This window comes from Nerophis ophidion, linkage group LG22, assembly GCF_033978795.1.
Source record: "Nerophis ophidion isolate RoL-2023_Sa linkage group LG22, RoL_Noph_v1.0, whole genome shotgun sequence".
Lineage (NCBI taxonomy): Eukaryota > Metazoa > Chordata > Actinopteri > Syngnathiformes > Syngnathidae > Nerophis > Nerophis ophidion.
This window is the reverse complement of record NC_084632.1, coordinates 26630145-26645752: the sequence shown is the minus strand read 5'-3', so window position 1 is coordinate 26645752 and position 15608 is coordinate 26630145. Positions and strand designations below refer to the sequence as shown.

General features: G+C 38.7%; 1 protein-coding gene across 21 annotated transcripts in view; it reads left to right on the top strand.

Moving 5' to 3' along the window:
- The window catches only part of lrrc7 (leucine rich repeat containing 7), a 334407-nt gene that overhangs the window by 184978 nt on the left and 133821 nt on the right, over positions 1–15608 (top strand). The gene's annotated exons all lie outside the window — the stretch shown is intronic.

Sequence of the window (15608 nt, the reverse complement as noted above, 5' to 3'; positions counted from 1 at the left end):
ATCCCGTCGAAATGACTGTGAAGATGTGTGTGCCATCCACATGTAGCTCTTGTTTCTGCATTGTCAGTGTGCTCTGTCATCCTGTTGCCATAGCAGCAGCAAAAGGCATCACAGCCAACCACGCTCACTTCCCCATTCCCCCTATTGGTGCTGACTTGTTTGCCTGCTTAGACTTTTTCATTGCTATACTTCGGCTCTGTGGGATTGTGTGCACAAATCCTTACAGTGATCGTTCTGACTGGGTCAACCATTGCTGTTCTAACACTCTTTTTCTTGCGCCTAAAACTCACAATATGTACATTCAAATCAAGGGTGCCGAAATGCATTTTTCAGCATGTATTCGTGTCTATTAACAGGCCCTTCCCTTTTCCGTTCAGACCCAATATTTATCATTGTCCCTGTCATTGTCGTTCTGACTGAATTGTAATAGCACAGGTTGCTGCCTTTTACTTGAGAATAATTTATTTTCCGTCACATCAGTACAATATGTGAATCCATTGTAATTAAGAAGCTGGAGAATTAGTAGCTACTACAAAATGTGTTGACATATTTCATAAACCTTCACAGGTGTTTGTATTTATAATTATCACGACAGGAATGAAAGCACTTCATTTAGCTTGTAATCACCATCACATTTCTTAAAACCATAAAAACTTGTAGAGAGTGCAGACCTCCGCTAGGCCTCATCTCCCAATAGTAAAGTATCTTAGAAAAATCCTGAATCCAGACAGTGATCAGGATCACCCCCAAAATCTAATCACTTGTTCCTTAATAAATTTCAGGCATTCAATTTTTTTTTAAATCAAAATCCGCTAATAACATTTGCAGCGAAATGAAATAAATAAATAAATAAATGGGTTGTACTTGTACAGCGCTTTTCTACCTTCAAGGTACTTAAAGCGCTTTGACACTACTTCCACATTTACCCATTCACACACACATTCACACACTGATGGAGGGAGCTGCCATGCAAGGCGCTAACAAGCACCCATCAGGAGCAAGGGTGAAGTGTCTTGCTCAGGACACAACGGAAGTGACGAGGTTGGTACTAGGTGGGGATTGAACCAGGAACTCTCGGGTTGCGCACGGCTACTCTTCCACTGCGCCATGCCTCAAGAAACTGAGTAATTTACTCTTTGTCTCTGTGGGTGGAGGCAGGACTGCTAGCATACTTATACACAGAGAAGTTGAGCCTAATAATATATATATATATGTATATATATATATATATATATATATATATATATATACACAGACATATATATATATATATATATATATATAAAACAAAGATCTAGGCTACTGAAAAAAAATGTTGATTATTTAAGTGGATGCTTAGTCAGAATGGGGAAAGTTTTTTAATTAAAATTAAGGGAGAAACAAGAAAACACTTAACCATTATATAAAAGAGAGGTGAAAATTTGAGCACAATGGAAAAACAAGAGAGTAAAACATAAAAAAACATCCAATACACAAAATATAGAACATTATGATCACAGATCTAGTTCCTCTTAGGCCATTGTTTCAAAGCAGTTTAAAATGTGTTAAAAGTAGTTCATTCTCTAATAAGAATTAACCAGGAGAGTTGTACCAAATGTCTGTACACTTAACTGATAATACCCGTTGACTACATTCTGTGCATCGGTAAAGTACAGTGGTACCTCAACTTAAGAGCTCAATTGGTTCTAGGACCGAGTTCGTAACTCAACTAATTAACTACCTGCCCCGTCCCAAACAGTATTATTTCAACAGCTAGTTTGCCTTTAAAAAAGAAAAACTAACTTTTAAATAATAAATACTGTTAAAAAATACATACAATAAAATATACTACAAATCTTTTAGAAATCTTTTACACATTTTTTTAATAAAACCTGTACTAGATTGTAGTATAAGAAATAATTAATATTGTACAGCAGTTATAGTACCTTGGGCACCGGAATAATGTGCTGTCTTCTTTGGGCTGTTTTTTCATCCAGTGTTGTCAAAACTGCTTAATTTAAGCAACTTTAGGCTTGTTTTTCATATAGATGTTTACTTGTTTCTCTCATGAGAAACACTGTCTTTGTTGTGTAACAATAGAATAGTAGGAATGTTTATGTTGCACACAGACCTATTTGGGTGACAGACCAGAGAGGTTGACAGCAACAAAGGTTGCATAAGACCCAGTGAGAAAAGAAAAGAAAAAAATGAAACATGTTGGGCAGACCATTCGGGAGCTTCTCTTTATTGTCATGGGTATTTTGGCGTGGAAGGTGAATTCTGTTTTGCAGTTGTGCAGAATGACAGCATTGCGGTTGCACCAGTTCGGGCAAAAGCCCTCGCAGGTTATTTTGTTCTAGAGCAGTGGTTCTTAACCTGGGTTCGATCAAACCCTAGGGGTTCGGTGAGTCGGCCTCAGGGGTTCAGCGGAGCCTTTGCCACAGAGGTAAAGACCACTTATGACTTATCGTGTAAATAAAAACTTCTCCCTATCGCCGTATTATGGATACCCCCAAACAATGTTCCCTCCAATTTTCCATCTGATTTGCAGGTTGTTTGATTGATCGATTGAAACTTTTACTCGCAGATTGCAAAGGAAGAGAATACATATATGAAACAGTACAGTTTACACAGTATCAATCAATCAATCAATGTTTATTTTTATAGCCCTAAATCACAAGTGTCTCAAAGGGCTGCACAAACCACAACAGTACAGTACATATTCCGTACAATTGACCACTAAATGGTAAAAACCGAATACGTTTTTCAACTTGTTTAAGTCGGGGTCCATGTTAATCAATTCATAGTAATGTGTATACGGTGTAATTTGTTGTGAGTTCATGCACTGTGTTGTTTTTTTTTCTTTAAACAAGTTGATGTTCATACAGGATTCATTTTGTGCACCAGTAAAAAAACATATGACTTTTTCTTGAATTTGAAAAAAAAAAACATTTTGTTTTTCACTAAAGAAGGGTTAGGGGAATGCGCATATGAAAAGGTTGGGGTTCGGTACCTTCAACAAGGTTAAGAACCACTGTTCTAGAGGCTTGTCTATAAAAGGCGATGGGACTAGAATTGAAGATTGACAATTTATTCTACAAATAGAGTGACTACAAAGAATACCAGCAATGGAGAGAAGACCGTGTTCTATAAAGTCTGGCACGTTCTCTCCGGATTGTCTATTTGCTCACAGGTTTTTTTTCCCTCTTGCTGCTCCTCTTTGGTGCAGTTGTTTTGGCATTATCCAATAAAACCAAAAGTTAACCTAAGTGTTTGTTTTGAACACACATTTTCATACACTCCCGGTTTGTCTTGTTCATGGCACCTCTTCTCAACATCGAAACCTAATAAGATATTATATGCCTCATCTATGAAAGGTTTGCATGTACTAACAACTTGTGCGCAGAGGATTGCGTCTATTACAGTCAGTGAGCAGAATTAGGAGCGCAATCCATTCAGCATATCTGTCTTCATGTATATGCATAATATATGCTGATCATCAGAACACCCACAATGCTTGGAGGAAAAAATGCAAATATAATATAGAGAACAGGCAATGTGATCTATCAACACTAATCACAGATTTGTGAGCACTATTTTGTATTTTATTTAAAACATCTGAAAAATATGCGCAAACTGACAGTTACACACACGGCTGAGAGAAAGGGGATGCTCATGCTGCAAAAACAGATGGTGGATAGGGAATCTTTCACCTTACTCTTGTGTGTCAACATATTTACTCACAGAATAAGAATATTTGACATAGCATCTATTCAGCAACATCCTTTTATAATTCTATACCTGCATGCTAGTAAGGGGCTGATTAAAACAAATTCAATTGATGCCTTTTTGTGTCTGTTAACGACTAAATGGCCGATATAAACACATTTATTTGATGTGTTTTGGTGTTGTATAGTGTTTTTTTTTTATGAAATTCTTTTTTTCACACAGAGTATACATCATTTACACACAGTATCTTTTATATACAAAAAAGTTAATAAATAATGCATTTTTGGGGAGTCTTGGACGCAGTAAGTGCAGTTTCTTTGTCTTGAGCGCACCTTAAACGGAGGGCGGGGGATTCAAAGTGCACTGCAGTACTGCTTCTAAAATGTCCATAAAAAGTGGTACATTGCTGCTGCTTGTTTGGAACCATGTCAAAAGGCCACAGGTATAGGAGCATGATAACATGAATGTGCAGTAAAGGATCGAATTTATCCATGGCAAAAGCCGTGCAAAAACGTTACTAAAGCGGTCTCCATCAGTAATGAATAGCACGTGCAATGTTAGTAGATCGCAGGCAACGCGCACACGAATAGTACACACTATTAAATAGATTGCACACACTGTTAAGCGTATGTTAGTTGGGTCTTAGTAGATCAGGCCCTATGGGTGTGTATTTGCAATCATAAAAACACATGGTATAATCAGTGTGTTTTGTCCTTGAACGGAACAATGTAAATAGAGAGTGAGACTCACTATATGCATTCCACTCTGCTTTAAGGTGAAACGTCTTTTTCCAACCCACAACTTTGCCTTGTCTGTTGAACGGTAGGACATCAATCAATCAGTCAATGTTTATTTATATACCCCTAAATCACCAGTGTCTTGTTTCTAATGGGGGTTTTTTCTGATTCGGTGGGTTGAGTCTTTTGCAGTCACGTTCTCAATTCTGGCGGTTGGAGGGCAGGATTATGTCGATCTCTGGCTGTGCTGTGGACAATAACTACTTTAACCAGTGGTGGAAATGTGCATAGCTAAAATAGTGCCCGCCACTTAAAGGGCAACGAAGAGAGAGCTGGGCAACATTTTTTTCTTGCCCTGATGTAGGATCTGAGCCGAGGATGTCGTTGTGGCTTGTGCAGCCCTTTGAGACACTTGAGGCTCAAACAACCCATGACAAAATAAATAAACTTTAAATGATTGATTGATTGATGGTATCTCGATTACATGTTAATTGAAGTACCATTGTGTGGTACTTCACCTTCACTTCTGCCAGAGGCTTTGTCACCTTTTTATTAGTGGTCAATTTTTTTTAACAAACTTAACCAATGGTTGTGGAGCGGGTCCATTTAACAGGCTGCAGTAGTTTTTTTTCAATTCTCCAAGTTAAGAATATCGTATTTTCAGAGAATGGACTGATAATGAAAAGATAATGACTTTCTGTAAAAGACTTTTTAAAGCCTTTTTGAAGAATGAGCTTTTGCTATTGCTTTAAAGATTGTATAACTTGTCAGTGACCAGTTATTAATACAGGATTCAAAATGGGGGGAAAATCATGCAGTGGAATAACATTCCTATTCCTATTCAAGACTGTATTCTATTAAGATTTTCATAGTCTAATCCGGGGGTCAGCAAGCTTTTTAGTGCCGCCCTAGTGGTTCTCTGGAGCATTTTTATAAAAGGATTGAAAATAGAAAAAGATGGGGGGAAAAATATTTTTTTGTTTTCGTATGTTTTTTTGTTTGAGGACAAATATGACACAAACCTTCCCAATTGTTAAAAAGCCCACAGTTTAATATGTTTGTGTTTATGCTTCACTGATGACAGTATTTGGTGAACATTGTTTTGTCCTACTAATTCCGGCGGTTCTTGAACGCACCATAGAGTGGACTGTGACGCAACGGTTTGTTTACATGTAAAACATATTCCACTCCTTCTTTGTCTCATTTTGTCCACCAAAAGTTTTATGCTGTGTGTGAATGCGCCAAGGTCTGCTTTGTTGGTGTTATTGACTTGTTGGAGTGCTAATCAGTCGTATTTGGTCAGTGCATGATTGCAAGCTAATCAATGCTAACATGCTATATAGGCTAGCTGTACGTACAAATTGCATCATTATGCCCCATTTGTAGGTATATTTGAGCTAATTTAAAATCTTTTACTTGTATCCTCTTTGTTGTTTAATTTATATTTTTATGTCTCATGACACAATATCTGTATGTAATATTAGCTGCATTTCTGATAGTTGTTTGTGTGCCATGTTGTTCCAGACCACGGCAAACACTACATAGCTTGCCAACGATTGTAATAAATCCATTAAAAGAAGAAAGCCTGCTGTTTCTTTTAACTTGGACCCACGCAACTCTACCTTTGACCATTCTAAACCAACAATTTCCAGGAGGTATCTTACCTTCCGATTAGCCTCTGATTCACTAATGTTTTCCAATGTTGTAAAAATGTGTAGGATAAATATTACATTTCAACATTTCTGTCAACGAAGATTTGCTTCAGCCTGCGACACATAGTCATTTTGTCAGTAAGCTGATATAGCCATACTTGCCAACCCTCCCGGATTTTCCGGGAGACTCCCGAAATTCAGCGCCTCTCCCGAAAACCTCCAGAGACAAATTTTCTCCCGAAAATCTCCCGAAACTCAGCTCCATGAGAACCTGACTCAGCAATGTTGTGACCCTCTTAAACAGGACAATGCTGCCATCTACTGTACATAGAATAGAATAGAATGTACTCTATTGATCCCTGGGGGATATTCAGCACCACAGTTCGCTCACAATAAAAAATCATAATAATAAATAATATAATATATATAATTTATTATATATATATAATATATGAATAATATAAATATATTCTACATATATTTTACATTTAAGTGCAGTCAAGGAACATATGCATTAGGGAGTCTGTTCTGAAGCCCACAGTAAAGAGACGTAACTTCATCACGTCGCCTAGTTATTGACTCCGACCCAACACCTTCGACGAGCAAAATGAAGAAATACGCTTGCAAGTTCAAAAACGAATGGAAACAAGAATTTCAGTTTATCCAGGAGAGTCCGAAGGGGAAGGGGTATGTTGCCTGTAAATTTTGTAGAACAGACTTCTCCATTGAACACGGCGGCTGAACGAATATACTCAGTCATGAACTGTCAGCAAAGCACAAAGCGTCCGCAGCGCAGCATCGTTCACAACCCAGTATTATGGGCCACCTCGCAAAATGGAGACCCATCCATCCATCTTCCATCCATCTTCTTCCGCTTATCCAAGGTCAGGTCGCGGGGGTAGCAGCCTAAGCAGGGAAGCCCAGACTTCCCTCTCCCCAGCCACTTCGTCTAGCTCTTCCCGGGGGATCCCGAGGCGTTCCCAGGCCAGCCGGGAGACATAGTCTTCCCAACGTGTCCTGGGTCTTCCCCGTGGCCTCCTACCGGTTGGACGTGCTATAAACACTTCACTCGGGAGACGTTCGGGTGGCATCCTGACCAGATGCCCGAACCACCTCATCTGGCTCCTCTCGATGTGGAGGAGCACCGGCTTTACTTTGAGCTCCTCCCGGATGGCAGAGCTTCTCACCCTATCTCTAAGGGAGAGCCCCGCCACCCGGCGGAGGAAACTCATTTCGGCCGCTTGTACCCGTGATCCTATCCTTTCGGTCATGACCCAAAGCTCATGACCATAGGTGGGGATGGGAACGTAGATCGACCGGTAAATTGAGAGATTTGCCTTTCGGCTCAGCTCCTTCTTCACCACAACGGATCGATACAGCGTCCGCATTTCTGAAGATGCCGCACCGATCCGCCTGTCGATCTCACAATCCACTCTTCCCCCACTCGTGAACAAGACTCCTAGGTACTTGAACTCCTCCACTTGGGGCAGGGTCTCTTCCCAAGACCCGATGGTGTAATTTATGCTCAGACAAAGATGGCTATGCTGATAGCTGGAAGCAACATCCCGTTCTCATTTGCGGATGTCTACAACAAATCCGTGAAGGATATGTTCCCGGATTCGGAGATCGCTCGCCAATACGCAAATGGCAGAGCAAAGGTTACTCAAGTAGTTAAAGCTAAGTGTTTTTTGTTTTTTTTTTAGTAACCAGCAAGCACAGTACAGTTAGTAGAACAACTGTGTTTTTATTACTGTGTATTTGATAGGTTCCGTCGTAAATTCAACTATTTATTTTATTTATATATATAATAAAATAAATATATATAGCTAGTATTCACTGAAAGTCAAGTATTTCCTACACATATATATATATATATATATATATATATATATATATATATATATATATATGTGTGTATTAAATATTAATGAAAAACTCGAGTTGGTGAATCATACTCCTCCCCTCTTAACCACGCCCCCCGCCCCAACCACGCCCCCAACTACGCCCCCGCCCCACGCCCAACCCCACCCCCCACCTCCCGAAATCGGAGGTCTCAAGGTTGGCAAGTATGAATATAGCTAATATAGACACTTAGATCATGTATTGGCTTCATTATAACACTTATATAATAAGGCTCTTAATTTTTTGCGGCTCTTGACGGATTAGTTTTTTGTATTTTTGGTCCAATATGGCTCTTTCGGGTGTCCCGATACAAATGTTTAACTTCAGTTACAACACCGATATTGGAGCCTGAGTATTTGATCAGTATTATGTATAAGAATCAGTGAAATAAGGATTCTGGAATTTTGTGAGCCTATCTCAACCATCAGACCATCAGAGCTAGGTTATTTTCATAATTTACAAGAACAACAATTGTTTAAAGCTTTTGGCTTAAACATATGCAACAGAAAAAGACAGAGCTCTTTTCCACACCAACCTTCACCACCCATTAACACGTTAAACTTTTTGAAAATGATAATATTTTCGGCTAGTGCTTTAGCTCCTCTGTTATACTGTTCAAACGGTATGTACTGTAATGGAAACTTCCATCCATCCATCCATCCATCTTCTTCCGCTTATCCGAGGTCGGGTCGCGGGGGCAACAGCCTAAGCAGGGAAACCCAGACTTCCCTCTCCCCAGCCACTTCGTCTAGCTCTTCCCGGGGGATCCCGAGGCGTTCCCAGGCCAGCCGGGAGACATAGTCTTCCCAACGTGTCCTGGGTCTTCCCCGTGGCCTCCTACCGGTTGGACGTGCCCTAAACACCTCCCTAGGGAGGCGTTCGGGTGGCATCCTGACCAGATGCCCGAACCACCTCATCTGGCTCCTCTCGATGTGAAGGAGCAGCGGCTTTACTTTGAGTTCCTCCCGGATGGCAGAGCTTCTCACCCTATCTCTAAGGGAGAGCCCCGCCACACGGCGGAGGAAACTCATTTCGGCCGCTTGTACCCGTGATCTTATCCTTTCGGTCATGACCCAAAGCTCATGACCATAGGTGAGGATGGGAACGTAGATCGACCGGTAAATTGAGAAACTTACAACACTAAAATAATTACATTAGTCCAGAATGTCAGCACCACCTAAAACAACTGACAGCTTTGTTTACACACGTGTGGACAAACTATACCTTCTTGTCCACCTAATTACGTATGGTCTCAGCATGGTTGTGGGAACAAACAAACATCCTTACACAGCTCAAGATCATCTGTTTTTCATCCCAATTTGTCCGTCAAAACTAATCCTTGTTTCATTTTAATCTGATAAGATAAGGCAAAACAATTCATCCATTATCCTGCCAATTTTTCCTCAAATCAATCTGTCACACATTGTCTAGTTCATTAAATCGAGTTGTGCAGTGCATCTTGCCATATGTGTTAAACATGAAGTGATGTGTCTTCAATCAATCAATCAATGTTTACTTATATAGCCCTAAATCACGAGTGTCTCAAAGGGCTGCACAAGCCACAACGACATCCTCGGCTCAGATCCCACATCAGGGCAAGAAAAAACTCAACCCAATGGGACAACAATGAGAAACCTTGGAGGGGACCGCAGATGTGCCCCCCACCCCTCCTGGGCGACTGGTGCAATGGACGTCGAGTGGATCTAGCATAATATTGTGAGAGTCTAATCCATAGTGGATCTAACATAATAGTGAGAGTCCAGTCCATAGTGGGGCCAGCAGGAGTCCATCCCGAACGGAGACAGGTCAGCAGCACAGACACGTCCCCAAACGATGCACAGACCAACGGTCCCACCATGGTTTACGACCCTGGACAGCCAAGCGCTTCCAAAAACGTCTTTATTACTTTCCCTGCATTGTGTGACAATGTGTGTGGACCCAAAAGAGATATACTGAGGTGGCGACTTGCCCAGAGTGTACCCTGATTTCATGCCCGGATGCAGCTGAGATAGGCTCCAGCGCCCCCCGCAACCCTGAGAGGGACAAGCGGTAGAAAATGGATTGATGGGATGGATCTGAAAAAGCCTCGAAAAATTTGAAAGCTCATCTGCCCACATTCAAGGTCAGGTTTCTTTAAAAACGTTTGGAATATCATGTATTGATCTGGCTCTAAATGAACAACGTAGACTACATATCATCATCCACAATGCCAATGTGAAGGAAAATCATGAGATATTAAAATACCTGATGAATGCCACTTGCTTTTTGGGGTAACAGGAGCTTGCATTTTATGGCATTTACTGTATCTCAATTGAGAAAGAGACGTTTAAAACTCAAAAGAAAAAGAGAAAAAGGAGGAGTTTTACAATTAAGTCATAGAGAGCTTCATCCAGAAGGAAAGGTGAATGGACTTCATTGACAAGTAAAAGTAAGATTTACTGTCTAGTGCAAGGGTCCCCAAACTACGGCCCACGGGCCGGATTGGGCCTGCCAGCATCCAAAATCCGGGCTGCGGGAAGTCCCAAGTTAAACATTTTTAAAAAATATATAATTATTTACAAACCCCGTTTCCATATGAGTTGGGAAATTGTGTTGGATGTAAATATAAACGCAATACAATGATTTGCAAATCCTTTTTACCCCATATTCAATTGAATGCACCAAGGGAGTAAGTTTGATTTTGAAATTGGTGGGGACACAAAAGTGCTCCAAGGCAGCGCTCTGAAAGTTTACTTTTTTTTTTTACAATAGCAATCTTAATTTCACGTCATGCAGATGTTATAGGGTAAAGCAACTAAAATGAAAGCAAAGGGGACAACTTGGAAGAGTTCTCATCTTTACTCTTTAGTATAGGGCTGTAGTGCAACTGTGCATCATACTGTCAATTAACATAGCCTACTGTCCATCAACAACATCACAAATACATTCATGCAATACAACAAGGTAAATAAACATACATGAACTGAATGAATGAAATAAGTTTATTTCAGTCATATGATCAATCAAATCAATCAACCATTTTGTGTGATCAGTTTTACAGTACATGTTATGTGTATACAATTATGCACATTTACACACGAAAGAAAAGAAAAAGAATGACCAAAAAAGGAATAGGCTGAAGCCAAAGCTTATATTTGCCTATCCTATACCTTCACTGAAGATTAGATTTCCTGGAACATCAACGTAAAAAAATCCATTAAAAAAAATCAATGGGATGAAAGTAATTGTTACTATATTTTATAATTTTCAATTATTTCACCTTTCAATGTTTTCTTAAACCTTACAAAAGAAGTGCATGTCTTCAGCTCATCACTGAGCTTCTTCCACCATTTAACTCCTAAAACTGTAATACATTTGTATTTTATATTTGTTCTCGCTTTACCTATTTCAAAAATCGATATCCCCGTAAATTATAGTTTTCTCCTCTTAAATGAAATAGCCTGAGAATACAAGCTGGAAGGCTGTTGTTCTTTACTCGAAACATAATTTTCATTGTTTTTAAAAACACAATGCCTGAAAATTATAATACATTTGAACTCATAAATAATGGATTGGTATGTTCATAGTAGCAGGCTTTGTCTATTATTCTAATGTCCCTTTTTTGAAATTGTATTATTGGGTCTATGTTTGTTTTATAAACATTTCCCCAAATTTCAACACAATATGTTGAATATGGAAAAATAAAAGAATAATACAACATATGCAGGCATGTCTTATTCAGCATGTCTTACTTTATAAAGAATATCAATAGATTTGGATATTTTTACCTTTTAATATTCAATATGCGGTTTCCAACACAGTTTATGATCAATTATTATTCCCAAGAATTTAGTTTCATTTACTCTATCAATTTCCACTTGATTTAATTTTAATTTTGCTTCACAATTTGTCCTTGCACCACTAAACACCATAAATTTAGTTTTCTTATCATTTAATTATAACTTGTTAATATCAAACCATTTTTTTTTAGCTGAATTAACTCAACCTCTATTATCCTCAACACTTCCTTCAAGTCTTCTCCTGAACAATATACATTTGTATCATCGGCAAAAATAATACATTTTAATTTATTACATACTGAACAAATATCATTTAGGTAAAGTATAAATAACTTAGGTCCCAATACCGAGCCTTGTGGAACCCCACAAGTTACTCTTCTTGGCTGTGATTTAATCTTATTAATTTCCACATATTAAGATCTGTTACTTAAATAACTACTTAACCACTGTTGCGAAACACCTCTTATGCCATATTTTTCCAATTTCTGCAGAAGTAAGGAATGATGGATTGTGTCAAAAGCTTTACATAAGTCAATAAATACTCCAACGGTGTGTTGCTTTTTTTCTAGTGCTGTAACTATGTTTTCTACAAAGTCCATCACTGCGAGGGATGTAGATGGATTACTCCTGAAGCCACACTGATGCTCATTCAATAGCTCATGTTTGTCAATAAACTTATCAAGTCTATATTCAAATAATTTCTCAATAATTTTTGCAAATTGAGGTAGTAAGGACACAGGTCTGTAATTTGAGACTAAATGTTTATCACCATTTCTATACATTGGAATAACTTTTGCGATTTTCATTTTGTCAGGAAAAATTCCAGTTGATAGAGATTTATTGCATATATAAGTAAACGGCTTCAGGACACAATCCATCACTTCTTTAACAAGTGACATATCCACATTGTTACCATCGACAGATTTTTTATTTTTAAACTTTCTGACCACTTCTGACACATCACTTTCACAAACTCCACCAAGAAACATTGAATTGTTTATGCGAGATACAGGCTTTAACTTTTTCTCATGCTTTATTTTTAAATTTATATTTTTTGCCAAATTTGGGCCAACATTCACAAACAACTTATTGAATTCCTCAGCTATTTCTTCTATATTTTCAATAATTGAGTTGTCATCTTTTACCAGATATGCTGTAAAATCCTTATTGCTAGATTTTTTAAATCATAGTATTAAGCACATGCCAGGTTTCAATGATATTATTTTTATGTTTATGCAGCAATTGTTCATAATAGTTTTTTTGTTGCAGCCTCATGATACATGTCAATCTGTTTTTATACTTTTTGTATTTGTCCTCATTTTGCTTTGTTCGATTCTTAATAAATTCCTTGTAAAGCCTTTTTTTTTTTTTTTTACAGGCTTTTACTAAACCCCTTGTTATCCATGGTTTCTCACTCTTTTTAGTATTTTGCTTATATTCTCTAAATGGACAATGATGGTCATAAAGTGTCAGAAATATATCCAGGAATGTATCGTATGCTTCATTAGTGTCCTCCACAAAAACATTTTGCCAGTCTTGCTTTAAAAGATCAGCCTTGAATGCATTAACTGCTTCTGCCCCCTCGCTAGCAACTAGCATGTAGGCTAGATTTTACAAGCAGAAGGAGTGACAGCGGGGACAGCCAATCACACGTAAGTTAGCTTGAAAGCAGGAACCAATCAGGGAGCGATATTTAGGTTAGAGGCGGGACTTCTAGCAGGGACCGATATTTAACCCTTTCTGTGCCATAATCATTGACTAAACATTACGGGCAGCGCTTGTATTGATAGTGACTACACAGTAGCGGCTGGATATTGGTAGGGACGTGTCCCTAGCGTCCCTACCCAATTCTACGCCCTTGGAATGCACTACAAAGACAAGATATTTGATGTTCAAACCCATAAACTTTATTGTTTTTTCGCAAATAATAATTAACTTTCAATTTCATGGCTGCAACACGTGCCAAAGTAGTTGGGAAAGGGCATGTTCACCACCGTGTTACATCAAATTTTCTTTTAACAACACTCAATACACGTTTGGGAAATGAGGAAACTAATTATTGAAGCTTTGAAAGTGGAATTATTTACCATTCTTGCTTGATGTACAGCTTAAGTTGTTCAACAGTCCGGGGTATTGTTGTCCTATTTTACGCTTCATTATGCGCCACCCATTTTCGATGGGAAACATGTCTGGACTGCAGGCAGGCCAGGAAAGTACCCGCACTCTTTTACTATGAAGTCACGCTGTTGTAACACGTGGCTTGGCATTATTTTGCTGAAATAAGCAGGAGTGTCCATGATAATGTTGCCTGGATGACAACATATGTTGCTCCAAAACCTGTATGGACCATTCAGCATTAATGGTGCCTTCACAGATGTGTAAGTTACCCACGCCTTGGGCACTGATACACCCCCATACCATCACAGATGCTGGCTTTTGAACTTTGCACCTATAACAATCCGGATGGTTATTTTCCTCTTTGTCCCGGAGGACACCACGTCCACAGTTTCCAAATATAATTTGAAATGTGGACTTGTCAGACCACAGAACACTTTTCCACTTTGCATCAGTCCATCTTAGATGAGCTCGGGCCCAGCGAAGCTGGCGGCGTTCCTGGGTGTTGTTGATAAATGGCTTTCGCTTTGCATAGTAGAGTTTTAACTTGCACTTACAGATGTAGTGACCAACTGACAGTGGTTTTATGAAGTGTTCCTTCGCCCATGTGGCGACATCAGTGTGTACACTGATGTCGGTTTTTGATGCAGTACCGCCTGAGGGGTCAAAGGTCCGTAATATCATCGCTTACATGCAGTGATATCTCAAGATTCTCTAAACCTTTTGATGATTTCATGGACCGTAGATGGTAAAATCCCTAAATTCCTTGCAATAGCCCGTTAAAACTGTTCGGCAATTTGCTTACAAATTGGCGACCCTCGCCCCATCCTTGTTTGTGAATTATTCAGCATTTCATGGAAGCTGCTTTCATGCCCAATCATGGCACCACCTGTTCCCAATTAGCCTGCACACCTGTGGGATGTTCCAAATAAGTGTTTGATTAGCATCCCTCAACTTTATTAGTATTTATTGCCACCTTTCCAAACTTCTTTGTCACGTGTTGCTTGCATCAAATTCTAAAGTTAATAATTATTTGCAAAAAAAAATGTTTATCAGTTTTAACATCAAATATGTTGTCTTTGTAGAATATCCAACTGAATATGTCTTGAAAATGATTTGCAAATCATTGTATTCTGTTTAGATGTAAATCATCTAACACCATTTCTCAACTCATATGGAAACGGGGTTTGTATTTATTTATTTCATTATAGTTATTTGAATGACTCTTACTATATTATGTTACGTTTACATACCAGGCACGTTCTTAGTTGGTTATTTATGCGTCATATAACGTACACTTATTCAGCCTGTTGTTCACTATTCTTTATTTATTTTGAATTGCCTTTCAAATGTCTATTCTTGGTGTTGGATTTTATCAAAAAAATTTCCCCAAAAATGCGATTTATATTCCAGTGCGACGTATATATGTTTTTTTTCCTTCTTTATTATGCATTTTCGGCCAGTGTGACGTATACTCCGGAGCGATTTATAATCCGAAAAATACGGTGTGTGTATATATATATATGTATGTATATATACACACACACACACACAGCCAAACCGTTTTAAACCAATGCGGCCCCCAAGTCAAAAAGTTGTCTGCTCTGCAGTGCTGTGTTAATAGTGTGCTAAGTGTTTTGAAATTTTTATTCTAGCATCATATACTGCGTGTTTTTCTGATTTTGAGTTTTATTGTCATGTTTGTAAATCTGACT